Consider the following 14,397-nt stretch of genomic DNA (forward strand, 5'->3'; position numbering starts at 1 on the left):
CATAATACAGATCCAACATGCTCACATAGACTGGAAATATAATGTGGCCCGAGAGTATACGTGACCATCGCATGGTGAGAAAAGTCTGTCCACTTGTCTTCACCGCAATTCACTGGCTGGAGGTGGGACTGTGAAAAACACAAGAGTGATTGACTGAGGATCTGTCGGGATTCTAACTAATGGGACAAACCTGGGGTGCGTAGAGACATACCATAACTGACTGTGTGTCGTTTTGTTTTACAGTGTGAACGTTACAGAGAGGTGAAGACACTGGTTGTAAAGACATCCAGATGTGTGAAAGCTCCCACAGAGACCCTGTGACGCTGTGGTCTCTCTCTGAATGGCTGGGGAATGGATTCTTAAGGATGTCTCTGAATCGCTAACCGGTTATTGCATATCTTCCTGTTTTATTATGCACAAAGACTGGCCAACAAATCAATTGTATCACTTGCTGACCAACTACAAAGGGACATTCTTGTGTCGTTTTCCAATCGATAGTAATCAGTCAACATCAATAGTAGCTACCTACTGGGGTCTGTTTAGGGAGACATCATGTTTAAATGGGAAAAATACACTGGTCGTGACAGCGGTAGTTGATCTGATCACAAGCGAAGTGAAGGCCCACAATGACTCATGTTCAACCATAAACAGCCAGACCACAGACAGATGCTGATGGAGCAGCCAGTGCAGTAACTGTTTCTGGTGGAGCCATGCCAAACAGCCTGTCACGATAAGCCCTAACCAGAGTTCATCTGGGGACCTTAAAGTTGTATAATACAGGATGACAGCAGGGCCAATTGCCACTGCAATGTAAACACGCACGCACGCACGCACGCACGCACACGCACGCGCGCACACACACACACACACACACACACACACACACACACACACACACACACACACACACACACACACACACACACACAAACACGCACGCACACACATACGCACGCACACACACACGCACGCACACACGCACGCACACACACACACACACAGCTGTACCTGGGGTTCATCTTCCTGTTTGAATATCCCAAAAGTACACACCCGTGGTTTTATTGATGTTCAGCATCCAATGCAGCGATGAACTTGATGTGACACCTAACCTTTTCTTTGTACTACAACATGTGTGGTTGACTGAAACAGTTCCTTTTTCACATCGTCCTTTCCTGTGAACACACCGAGATGACCTGACCCCTGCTAAGACGCTGTGACCATTCCGTTCCCCACCTCAGCGAAGAATAGGACATACAGTGGGGCAAAAAAGTATTTAGTCAGCCACCAATTGTGCAAGTTCTCCCACTTAAAAAGATGAGGACTGTAATTTTCATCATAGGTACACTTCAACTATGACAGACAAAATGTGGGAAAAAAAATCCAGCAAATCATATTGTAGGATTTGTTATGAATTTATTTGCAAATTATGGTGGAAAATAAGTATTTGGTCAATAACAAATCTCAATACTTTGTTATATACCCTTTGTTGGCAATGACAGAGGTCAAATGTTTTCTGTAAGTCTTCACAAGGTTTTCACACACTGTTGCTGGTATTTTGACCCATTCCTCCATGCAGATCTCCTCTAGAGCAATGATGTTTTGGGGCTGTTGCTGGGCAACACAGACTTTCAACTCCCTCCAAAGATTTTCTATGGGGTTGAAATCTGGAGACTGGCTAGGCCACTCCAGGACCTTGAAATGCTTCTTACGAAGCCACTCCTTTGTTGCCCGGGCGGTGTGTTTGGGATCATTGTCATGCTGAAAGACCCAGCCACGTTTCATCTTCAGGGCCCTTGCTGATGGAAGGAGGTTTTCACTCAAAATCTCACGATACATGGCCGCATTCATTCTTTCCTTTACACGGATCAGTCGTCCTGGTCCCTTTGCATAAAAACAGCCCCAAAGCATGATGTTTCCACCCCCATGCTTCACAGTAGGTATGGTGTTCTTTGGATGCAACTCAGCATTCTTTGTCCTCCAAACACGACAAGTTGAGTTTTTACCAAAAAGTTATATTTTGGTTTCATCTGACCATATGAAATTCTCCCAATCTTCTTCTGGATCATCCAAATGCTCTCTAGCAAACTTCAGACGGGCCTGGACATGTACTGGCTTAAGCAGGGGGACACGTCTGGCACTGCAGGATTTGAGTCCCTGGCGGCGTAGTGTGTTACTGATGGTAGGCTTTGTTACTTTGGTCCCAGCTCTCTGCAGGTCATTCACTAGGTCCCCCCATGTGGTTCTGGGATTTTTGCTCACCGTTCTTGTGATCATTTTGACCCCACGGGGTGAGATCTTGAATGGAGCCCCAGATCGAGGGAGATTATCAGTGGTCTTGTATGTCTTCCATTTCCTAATAATTGCTCCCACAGTTGATTTCTTCAAACCAAGCTGCTTACTTATTGCAGATTCAGTCGTCCCAGCCTGGTGCAGGTAAACAATTTTGTTTCTGGTGTCCTTTGACAGCTCTTTGGTGTTGGCCATAGTGGAGTTTGGAGTGTGACTGTTTGAGGTTGCGGACAGGTGTCTTTTATACTGATAACAAGTTAAAACGGGTGCCATTAATACAGGTAACGAGTGGAGGACAGAGCCGCCTCTTAAAGAAGATGTTACAGGTCTGTGAGAGCCAGACATCTTGCTTGTTTGTAGATGACCAAATACTTATTTTCCACCATAATTTGCAAATAAATTCATAAAAAATCCTACAATGTGATTTTCTGGATTTTTTCCCCTCATTTTGTCTGTCATAGTTGAAGTGTACCTATGATGAAAATTACAGGCCTCTCTCATCTTTTTCATTGTGAGAACTTGCACAATTGGTGGCTGACTAAATACTTTTTTGCCCCACTGTAGCTCCCAATTATCTACCATAACTTAATTTCTTCTCATTTAGGATGTATCTCATTTTGATCTTCTGACACAAACATGTTTTAAAAATGCAGTAGCCCAAAGTGAATGTTACTTCCTTTCTGTTCTGTGTACATAGCCCATTCCCACAATAATAACATCTCTGTTGAGCTTCCTCAGCCTCTCTTCCTGTTTCCTTCACATCAACAGAGGACTGTATTATACATAATGGGAGGAGAGGAACATAGGGCAATTACACATTAGAACATAGTGGGGAGGGCCTGGCAGGCTGAAGGGCAGGAGGGCACATCAGGATACAGCCAAGTTGTTTGTAGCAGGGACACAGAGTGAGGCCGCTCAAACACCAAATGTCAAACACTATATTAGCTCCCCGATAAGCTGTCAGATGCCCTAACGAGCCACGATATTGCTGGTCTCCTTCTCACAGCCCTGCACACACCCCACAACCTGGCCACACCACACCTCACCCAGATCACAGGCAGGAGCAAGGAGGCTTGCTGCTCAATCATTCCAGTTGCTGAATAATACAAAGCAAACAGTGACCTACTTTTTCAAGCAGGGAACATGAGAGAGAGAAAACACGAAGTGGAGTCTGGGGAAAGGAGCTGGATTGAGGAAGTGGAGAGGACCTAGAGTGCATTGACAAGGGAGAGGGCGGGTTTGCTGTGTTGGCGCTGACAGGCTGGTACAGTAGCGGGTGTGAAAGGCTTAGTATACACCCTCTGTCTAAATGGAGCTCACCAGGCAGGGTCTACACCAGGAGCCCCCATGAGAAGTGGGACTCCAGTCCAGAAGGCTGTTGTGTACCAGCCACAGCTTGTTGGCTTCTGTAATGTGATTAAACACACAGGCACAAGAATACCACAACTAGCCCCTATCCTGAAGGCCTCCAGGCACAAGGAATGCATTTCATAGAAAGAGGGCCTCACACATGTGTCACATCATCAATCTGGGCAATGTAGGCCAACGCCTTCTGATCCTACTCTTTCGCAGAATGTTCTATCCATTTTCTCTTTTGTTTTTGTTTCATTTGACCCATGTTTTGTGGTCTCAGTTGTCTCCTATTGTCTACTTGTTGCCAGGGTGTACCCTGTGAAGTGAAATGACAAGCAGATGCATGGCAAAATGTTTCAACAAAGATATATGGTAACTATAACCACACAGACACACACCACACACACACACACCACACACCACACACCACACACCACACACACACCACACACCACACACACACACCACACACACACACCACACACACACACACACACACACACACACACACACACCACACACCACACACACCACACACACCACACACACACACCAAAACCAAATATGGCATGGTTGTGGTTAAAATACAGATTTGAAGAAGGACATAACAAGCAAATCAAGAGCTCATGAGTGGAGCTATTTACAAATCTAGTGGTTTGGTATGAAGTTTTACTTATAAATCACTGTAAAGATGTATTTTACCACAGTCGATCTTCGTGTTATGCACTCTCCCACTCAGTTTGACTTAAGAGGTTTGTGCAAACTAGACAGAGCAGAAGGGAAAATGAAAAATGCACATCCGTAAGCAGAACTAAATGTAGGGCAGGCCATGTCACTGCTGTTGTGATCCCTGTTCTGAGGTATCACTCTGTATAAAAATAGAGTGAATGTACAGACTGAATGTGGAGTGGGTGAACTGTGATAGGCCACTGTGTCATCGGTCTGTCACTGTCAAAGCCCCCTGCTAGTGTCCTCATAGTAAAGGGAAACCCTAGCGGGCCTATCCCTAACCTCCTCACATGTAGTACTATATCAGGGCCAGGGTTTTTTCCTGCTCAAGACTCATGTCACGTTTGAGAGACACTGTACCTGGTAGAGATACTGTACCTGGTAGAGATACTGTACCTGCTAGAGATACTGTATCTGCTAGAGATAATGTACCTGCTAGAGATACTGTAACTGGTAGGGTAAGTAGGCTATCCTTCACAAATCATTTGATCACAAAATGGTACATCCTGTTCTGACCTGACGAAGACCAATCCTCAGACATCTTCCCAGGTGGTATTATAAATGTTATAGTGTGCCAGCTTTGTTGTCTTCTTCAAATCCTTTTCTCTATTCACAAAGATGTAAGACACCTCAGACTATAGACTGGAGATGATCGTCTGAACTCACTAACCAAGGGACCAGCTGCTGAATAAGATGACCACCAGACTAGGTCTGAACCATGGAGGAATAGGGCCTAGTGTGTCACTGAGGGAAATACAAGTCAAGGACAAGTTTCAGTAGTCACATGCACCGAATACAACAGGTGTAGCCCTTACCGTGAAATGCTTACTTACAAACCTTAAACCAACAGTGCAGTTCAAGAAATAGAGTTTAAAAAATATTTACTATTTAAACTAAAGTTAAAAAATCCAATCAATCAAAAGGTAACACAAATAAATGTACATACTGTAACAATAACGAGGCTCTATAAGGGGGGTACCGGTACCGAGTCAATGTGCAGGGCTACAGGTTAGTCGAGGTCATTTGTGACTAGGCATGGACAAATAAACAGCGAGTAGAAGCAGTGGAAAAACAAAGGGTCAATGTAAATAGTCCGGGTGGCCATTTAAAAACTGATTCAGAACACTGCCCTGTGTGTGGTGGGAGCTCAAGGGCTCTCTAGGGCAGACTGTGAATATCATTAAAATACACTGCTACCCAAGGACGAAAGGGGGGCATGAGTGAAACGGTTTGGGAACCACTGACCTAATGCACTGTAACGTTAATGAACATAATTGCAAAGATTGAAGTGCATGCTACAAAGCACAGGTTCTAAGAAGTCCACTCAACACTGTTCAAACCAGCTGTTCAGTGCTGTTCATTCACATCCCAGGTTGCAAACATATTGATCCTGATACTTTGCCACATTTTATAATCTACCCACCGTGACTATGGCAAGGTTTTCTGGTAAGGCAGAGGGTAACATTATTGAATGGCACCTAGTTGTTTACAGTCAGGCACAGCCAGGTGTGGTCTAAACTCTCCTGCTATAAAAGGTACAGTGATATGATATGGCTTTACTGAGATAAGGACGGGTAGCCCTGGAGACATGATGGCACAATCTCAGGTCCATGCGGCCATGTAACCCTGTGGTGAACACGTCAACTGAGGAATAATAGGACATTTTCTGTGTGGGAAAAGCCTCTACCGTCTCCATGCAGTGTTCTGAATCAGTTCATGGAGGGCATTGATTCTACACTGAAGAACAACATAAATTCAACATGCAAGTTACAGATCATATCAGGAAATCAGTCAACTGAAATACATTCATTAGGCACTAATCTATGGATTTCACATGACTGGGAATACAGATATGCATCTATTGGTCACAGATTCCTTTAAAAAAAAAGGCAGGGGTGTGAATCAGAAAACCAGTCAGTTATCTGGTGTGACCACCATTTGCCTTATGCAGTCCGACACATCTCCTTCACATTAAGTGGATCAGGCTGTTGATTGTGGCCTGTGGAATGTTGTCCCACTCCTCGCCAATGGCTGTGCGAAGTTCCTGGGGGGATTGGAACACGCTGTCCCACGAGTCAATCCAGAGCATCCCAAACATGCTCAATGGGTGACATGTCTGGTAAGTATGCAGTTTATGGAAGAACTGGGATATTTTCAGCTTCCAGTAATTGTGTACAGACCATTGCAACATGGGGCCATGCATTATCATGCTGAAACATGAGGTGATGCGATGGATGAATGGCACGACAATGGGCCTCAAGATCTCATCACGGTATTTCTGTGCTTTTAAATTGCTATTGATAAAATGCAATTATCTTCGTTGTCCGTAGCTTATGCCTGCACTTACCATAACCCCACTGCCACCATGGGGCACTCTGTTCACAACGTTAACATCAGCAAACCACTCGCACACACGACACCATACACGCTGTCTGCCATCTGCCCGGTGTAGTTGAAACTGGGATTCATCCATGAAGAGCACACTTATCCAGCGTGTCAGTGGACATCGAAGGTGAGCATTTGCCCACTGAAGTCGGTTACGACGCCAAACTGCAGTCAGGTCAAGACCCTGGTGAAGACGGCGAGCATGCAGATGAGCCTCCCTGAGACGGTTTCTGACAGTTTTTGCAGACATTGTGTAAACCAATAGTTACATCAGCTGTTCAGGTGGCTGGTCTCAGACGAAGTCGGATGTGGAGGTCCTGGGCTGGCGTGGTTCCACGTGGTCTGGATTTGTGAGGCCGGTTGGACAAACGACCAAATTCTCTAAAATGACATTGGAGGCGGTTTATGGTAGAGAAATTAGCATTCAATTATCTGGCAACAGCTCTGGTGGACATTCCTACAGTCTGCATGCCAATTGCCCGCTCCCTCAAAACTTGAGATATCTGTGGCATTGTGTTGTGTGGACAAAACTGCACATTTTATAGTGGCATTTTATTGTCCCCAGCTCAAGGTGCACCTGTGTAATGATCATGCTGTTTAATCAGCTTCTTGATATGCCACACCTGTCAGGTGGATGGATTATCTTGGCAAAGGAGAAATGCTCACTAACAGGGATGTAAACAAATTTGTGCACAAAATTTGAGAGAAATATTTTTTTTGTGCACATGGAACATTTCTGGGATCTATTATTTCAGCTCATGAAACAGGGGATCAGCACTTTACATGTTGCGTTTATATATATTTTTTATATCAAGATCATTCACCAACCAGCCAGTGTGTAGAACAATTGTTTTTCCAATTCCACCTCATCTACAGTGTGAAACATGGGAGACTAAGAGTGCTACCTTGGCGTTAGCTACAAGAGGCTGTTTCAGTATAAAATAGGTCTTACTGTTTCCTTGGGAACAGTAGACAGGCTTTCCATCTGTAAGGCCTGTCAGAAGCAGAGTGGTGGGGGAATAAAACTGATGACCAATTAGAACACTGAAGGACGGGTGGCTTTGTGCCTCTCAGACGCCCTGCACAAATGACCCAGCATAAAGCCTTTTCAATCACTTTACTGAAGAATGCAATTCAAACGCATGCAGAGAATTAGACACAAAATATTAACCATTGGAGCTTTTGACGGCTTTTATCGTGCACAAGCATATCCAAATATTTCAGTAGCACTTTTTCTGAACCACCTGTGCATAATGAATGCTCTATTTTATTCTATCACCTCATGCACACTTGCCATAATAATTCACTGCAACTTATGGCTCCTTGAACCAGACCATATGAAGGGGATGCAACAACTGCAGTACATTTACCCACAGGTTGAGTTGAACATGACAAAACTTGCTATGAGCGTACGTAACAGTTTATAGTCGCATCACACACAGATCGCTCATAAAATAGCTACCAATATTTCTCTAGTCTACAGAGGCAATTTGTCCAGGTAAAACAATAATAAAAAGTACAATGATGACATATTTTGAAAATATTCTAATGAGAGTAGCTACTATACTTGAAAGGTAGCCTAGCTAACAACACAAAGACAGTTGTGAAAGCCTCCTCCAGTAATTAACCCAGCAGGAAACAGCTCTCACAACAGGAGAGGAGGCAAAATCAGCAATATCTCCCACTGCTCTTTTTAGGTTGTGTGACTTTATGTAATTCGAACCAGAAGCAATTACGGCTAATGAGATCTGTCATCCCCTACCACCAAACAGTCAGTCTTTCATTGAGTCATTAGAAAAAGCATCCACAAATATCCAACTAAACAGGTATTTTTGTCAGGTTCTTGATTTGAAGTGAAGTACATTCGATCGATCAGGATGCAGGGGCAAGATCTGCAACACTGCTGCCAATCCAAAAAATGACTAGCAGAAACCTCTTGTTAACTTTCTCATAATGTGTCTCTACCCGCATGGTGAGACATTGCTGTCCTCAGTACACCAACACAAGCTTTCACCCACAGCACCTTGTACCTGCAGCACCTGTCAGGAGTCATTTACTCTCAGTCAAAACACCACTTCCTAACCTTTGTATGCACTGTACTGTTCTTATGGTACAGATTCCAGCCTGTTCTTGTGCATGGGCAAATACACAGTGTACAAAACATGAAGGACACCTGCTCTTTCCATGACATAGACTGACCAGGTGAATCCAGGTGAAAGCTATGATCTCTTGTTGATGTCACTTGTTAAGTCTACTTCAATCAGTGTAGATGAAGTTTAAAGGATTGTTAAGCATCGAGACAATTGAGACATGCATTGTGTATATGTGCCATCCAGAGGGTGAATGGGCAAGACATACATTTGAAGTACCTTTGAACGAGGTATGGTAGTAGGTGCCAGGCGTACTGGTTTGTGTCAATAACTGCAACTCTGCAACTCAATATTAGGAAAGTGTTCATGTCTTGTACACCCAGTGTATTTGTGAATGAGCCAAGACATGGGGTGCTGCTGGTTAGTGGTCAGTGTTGATGTTATGAAAGGGATGTTTCTGGCCACAGGGGACTATGTGTCCCCTCCCTCCGACATTCCTCTCTGGCTGTTGCCTGTAGTTCTCATGCCGTGGCTAGAGGAGTGGACACAGCCTACTTCTGCCCGACCCAGAGATGAAAGCTCCAGGCCTTTCTGCTGCACACACTCACTGAGGGCTAGGTGTGCGTGTGTGTTGGGGGGGGGTGAAACATGTGTAAGGAGCTAACATGATTGAGAGTAGTGAGAAAATAAATGGTGGGGAATAGCCATGATTTAGTCATTCTAAACCACTTCTTCACCCATGACACGGTCCTCTTTCTCTCTAAAAGATAACTAATATCTTACAAGGGTTTTGTGTGACATTGGAGTTATTTGAATTATTGCCCGAACAAACAGAGTAGTGATACTTTGAATTGACATGGTTATGGTTCACAAAAGTAAATAAAAACAGGATGTTTTGTTGTCACATGTTGTTTTACAGGGTCAGCTATAATATTACGGCACCCCTGGAGCAAATTAGGGGACACTGGGAAACCTTACACAAAGTAATTATACTGATCAAATATATAAACGCAGTGTTGGTACCATATTTCATGAGCTGAAATAAAAGATCCCAGAAATGTTCCATTTGCACAAAAAGCTTATTTCTCTCAAATGTTATGCACAAATTAGTTTACATCCCTGTTAGTGAGTATTTCTCATTTACATTTACATTTAAGTCATTTAGCAGACGCTCTTATCCAGAGCGACTTACAAATTGGTGCATACACCTTATGACATCCAGTGGAACAGCCACTTACAATAGTGCATCTAAATCTTTTTAGGGGGGGGAGGGGTGAGAAGGATTACTTACCCTATCCTAGGTATTCCTTGAAGAGGTGGGGTTTCAGGTGTCTTTCAGGTGTCTCCAAGATAATCCATCCCCCTGAGAGATGTGGGATTTCAAGAAGCTGATTAGACAGCACAATTCCTGGAAGGCATCACCTCATGTCTCCTCATGTTTCAGCATGTAAATGCACAGCCCATGGCATAATGATCTTTACACAATTCCTGGAAGCTGAAAATGTCCCAATTCTTCCATGGCCTGAATACTCACCAGACATGTCACCCATTGAGCATGTTTGGGATGCTCTGGATCAACGGGTATGACAGTGTGTTCCAGTTCCCGCCCAAATCCAGATACTGACTGGTTTTCTGATCCACACCCCTACCTTTTTTTTTAAAGCTATCTGTGACCAACATATGCAAATCTGTATTCCCAGTCATGTGAAATATATAGGTTAGGGCCTAATGAATTCATTTCAATTGACTGATTTCCTTATATGAACTGTAACATCTTCCAAAAAGATTGCAAGAGGTTGTTCTGTGTTTTACACAGTGGTACCTTTACATTTTCAGAGTATTCGTGGTTTCTCACGGTTGTTACTCCGATAGTCACGGACCCAAATGCATTCTGGAGCATTACAAAAGAGCTATGAAGCATCACAATCAAAACGTTATAAGAGCCTGACTAACGCGGTCTAACATGAAGGCCCATGTGGAGCTCATGTGATGTTTTCAGACCACTCCGTGATGACCCAGAAGCACTGCTTGACCAACAGCCTTCCAGTAGAGTGCAGGATGCTGCAGAGCGCATGTCAGAACCCAGTCAACCATGCTCTCCATTACCGAGAGAGGACCAGAATGACTCAGCCAGTAAAGCACTACAATGTGGAGTCAGTCAAAACATGGTAACAAACCTCATACTTCACATTTCTAGTGTAAAGGGCTCCACTATAACATGGTTGGTCTAATACAGAGTACACTCAATACATTACTCAAGGCCCTTAGGCTCATTGAGGGATGGTCATTGAGTTCCCTTAGTGCCCATCTCTGGGTGTTGTGAGGGCGTATTTAAGCTCAGAGATGTATGCAAACCTGCATCTAGGGCTTTAGGTTCCTGTCCAGGTCAGTTGGAGAGCCGCCTTTTTACCCAGGGCCCGTAAAACAAGATCAGCGGCAGCCATCTACTCTAATCTCCAAACCGGTTTCTGGCAGGGTTCTTCAGAGGGCTTGATGACCGAGCACACCCACACAAACTCCCCATCTCTCCACTGCATCTCTACCCACTCACCAATCTCTCTCTCTTTCTCATGGGTGAAAGACATGTATCAAGGATCTAAATACAATTTTCAGATTAGGCTGAGATACATGTTCTTGGCACTTTCACTGTGGGTGATGTGTTCTAAGCACGGTCTATATGCTGTCATTCAGGTGTACGTGAGTGTGTGTGAGAAAGACAGAGTGCACACAGCATAATAGATATTGTGAATCTCTGCACATGGATGTAGGTCAGCTAGGCGTTTGTGTACCTTGCTCTGCACTGCCACCATGTGGTACAGGGAGGATCTGCAGCCTGATAGACCCTGTGCTGTGAGGTTGCCCTCAAATCAGGGAGAATGCATTATCAAAATCCAACAAGTGGTTCCAAAGAAAGTTGACTTTCTCTAATGACAAGACCAAACAAAAAACTTAAATGCCAAAACCAGTTAGCATGAACATATCCTCATAATAGCTTAAATCGTATATGTAATGTAATCTCAACAACATCCATTTGAACAACCAACCAGTCTTGACCAGTTGGTTCTCTGATCTTGGAGCTCTCTGAATGCCGTCTCTCGCTGTCAATTCCAGAGAATTACATGGCGCTCACAAAAAAGGGATTATTGTTCTGCATTTGTTACTTCACAACAAGAACCCCAAGTGAATAATTGTATTGTATTTTAAAATAGCAGGATTACAATGAAAACTCCATGAAGCTGATAGATGTGTTTGGAAGGGTAGAAGCACTAACAGTACATCGTTAGTCTGAACACGGGATGTGATTATTTGTAATAATTAATCCTATCACCCTTTGTTCATAACCATTGTGCATAACAGGGATTTGACTAGAAATCCACAGGGCTGTTCATTATCGAGTAGGATGAGAAGGTATCAGAGGATTGAACCGTAACATAGTTACATTCTTAGAGAAAATGGCACAAGAGAACCATTTACACGTTTCTTTTCCTAGTCAAAGCCATGTGTAAGTCGGGCTTAAAATGGTTGTTGGTCCCAGTGATCTTTGCCATTTACTGGCTAACTTGTTCTGAAAGAAATGCTCACATGTATGTTGGCTTTTTCAGGAAATGTTTGCTCTCTTTTTGGGCAGACACACGAAAATATGTTAATAATATCCATATAAATAAATCTGACTTCCAGGATCTATTTTTCAGACGACTTCCCTCCAATCAAATCCCATATCCATCCCCCAACTAAAATGACAGTGGATCACATGTTCAATAAAGCAGTTGCTCCAAGCTCCTGGTTTCTATGGAAACACCACCTACACAGCCAGCTGAGGCAACAGAGATGTGTTCATTAAGCCTCTGTTGCTTTGAATGCCCTTGGTTCCCACCTGTCTCTGCACTAACTGTGTTTACCAACACCGCCAACCTATAATGCTAATTCAAAAAGGAGCACTATGCAGTAGATGATTATCACCATGGCCAATAATATACAGACTATTACACCTGATTGGATTTCAGTTGAATTACTGGGGCAGCTGTGTCAAAGACATTCATAACTGCACTCCACCTTTTGTATATTTCTGAATTCTCTCTTTCCTTAGGAGGCAGAACCAGAGGATGTGATCTCTGGTCTGGTGCTCATGCTCATTAAACAATCTAGCAAAACTAGGATAGGCTTATGGTATAACATTTGTTCTGACATAATAAAATGATCAAGTAACTTTGTGTCAATCCTTTCTTGAATAGAGATACTACTCTTTTTGAAAATATATATTTTATGGAGTTATCAAAATGTTAATTTATTGGTTTATTCAGATCCCGATCATCTTTTGCCAAAGCAGCAGCTATTCGTCCTAGAATCCCTGTGGTGTTCTATGTAGAATCATCCATAGATCCATCTCCATTTGTCTCTGTTTTATCATGCAAATCAGTCTTAGCATGAGGTCACTAATACGAGTGTTGCAGAGATGGCTGTCCTTCTAGAAGGTTCTCCCATCTCCACAGACGAACTCTGGGGCTCTGTCAGTGACCAAGGCCCTCCTCCCGATTGCTCAGTTTAACCAGGCGGCCAGCTCTTGGAAGAGTGTTGGTGGTTCCAAACTTCTTCCATTTAAGAATGATTGAGGCCAATGTGTTCTTGAACACCTTCAATGCTGCAGAAATGTTTTAGTACCCTTCCCCAGATCTGTACCTGGACACAATCCTATCTCGAGCCTCTACGGCCAATTCCTTTGACCTCTTGGCTTGTTTTTTGCTCTAACATGCACTGTCAACTGTGGGACCTTATATAGACAGGTGTGTGTCTTTCCAATTAATGTCCTATCAATTGAATTTACTGCAGGTGGACTCAAGTCAAGTTGTAGAAACATCAAGGACTATCAAAAAACAGTATCCACCTGAGCACAATTTTGATTGTCATGACAAAGGGTCTGAATACTTAAGTAAAGAAGGGGTCGTTTGTTGCTTTGTCATTATGGGGTCGTGTAGGTAGATTGATGAGTTAAATAATTAATAGCTTTGCTATTATGGTGAAAGACAAGCATTGAGTTTCATTTAGCATGCGTGTCATGACTGCATTAATCGTTGCTTGTGAAGTCATACAAATATGACAGGAGCATTCAAGGGGTATGCCCAATCAGAAAGAAAGTAAAGCTAAACTGAATCTCACACACACACACACACACACACGCACAATACCAAGCAGGAATTCTAACAAACCCCGGCTATGACAATGCAACAATGTCATGCCAAATAGAACATGACAGAATCATACTAATGAGTGAAATATTTCAGTCCAGCATGCAAATGTTGCTGGTTTTACATGTCACAGGTGATGATATACACAGTGTACATATCATTAGGAACATCTGCTCCTTCCACTACAGACTGACCAGGTGAATCCAGATGAAAGCTACAATTCCTTAATTGATGTCACTTGTCATCTACTTCAAATCAGTGTACATGAAGGGGGGTGACAGGTTAAATAATATTTTTTAAGCCTGGAGTCAGTTGTGACACAGATCGTACGTGTGCCATTGAGGGTGAATGGGCAAGACAAGATAATT

The sequence above is a fragment of the Oncorhynchus keta genome, chromosome 32 (assembly GCF_023373465.1).
Source record: "Oncorhynchus keta strain PuntledgeMale-10-30-2019 chromosome 32, Oket_V2, whole genome shotgun sequence".
Taxonomy (NCBI): domain Eukaryota; kingdom Metazoa; phylum Chordata; class Actinopteri; order Salmoniformes; family Salmonidae; genus Oncorhynchus; species Oncorhynchus keta.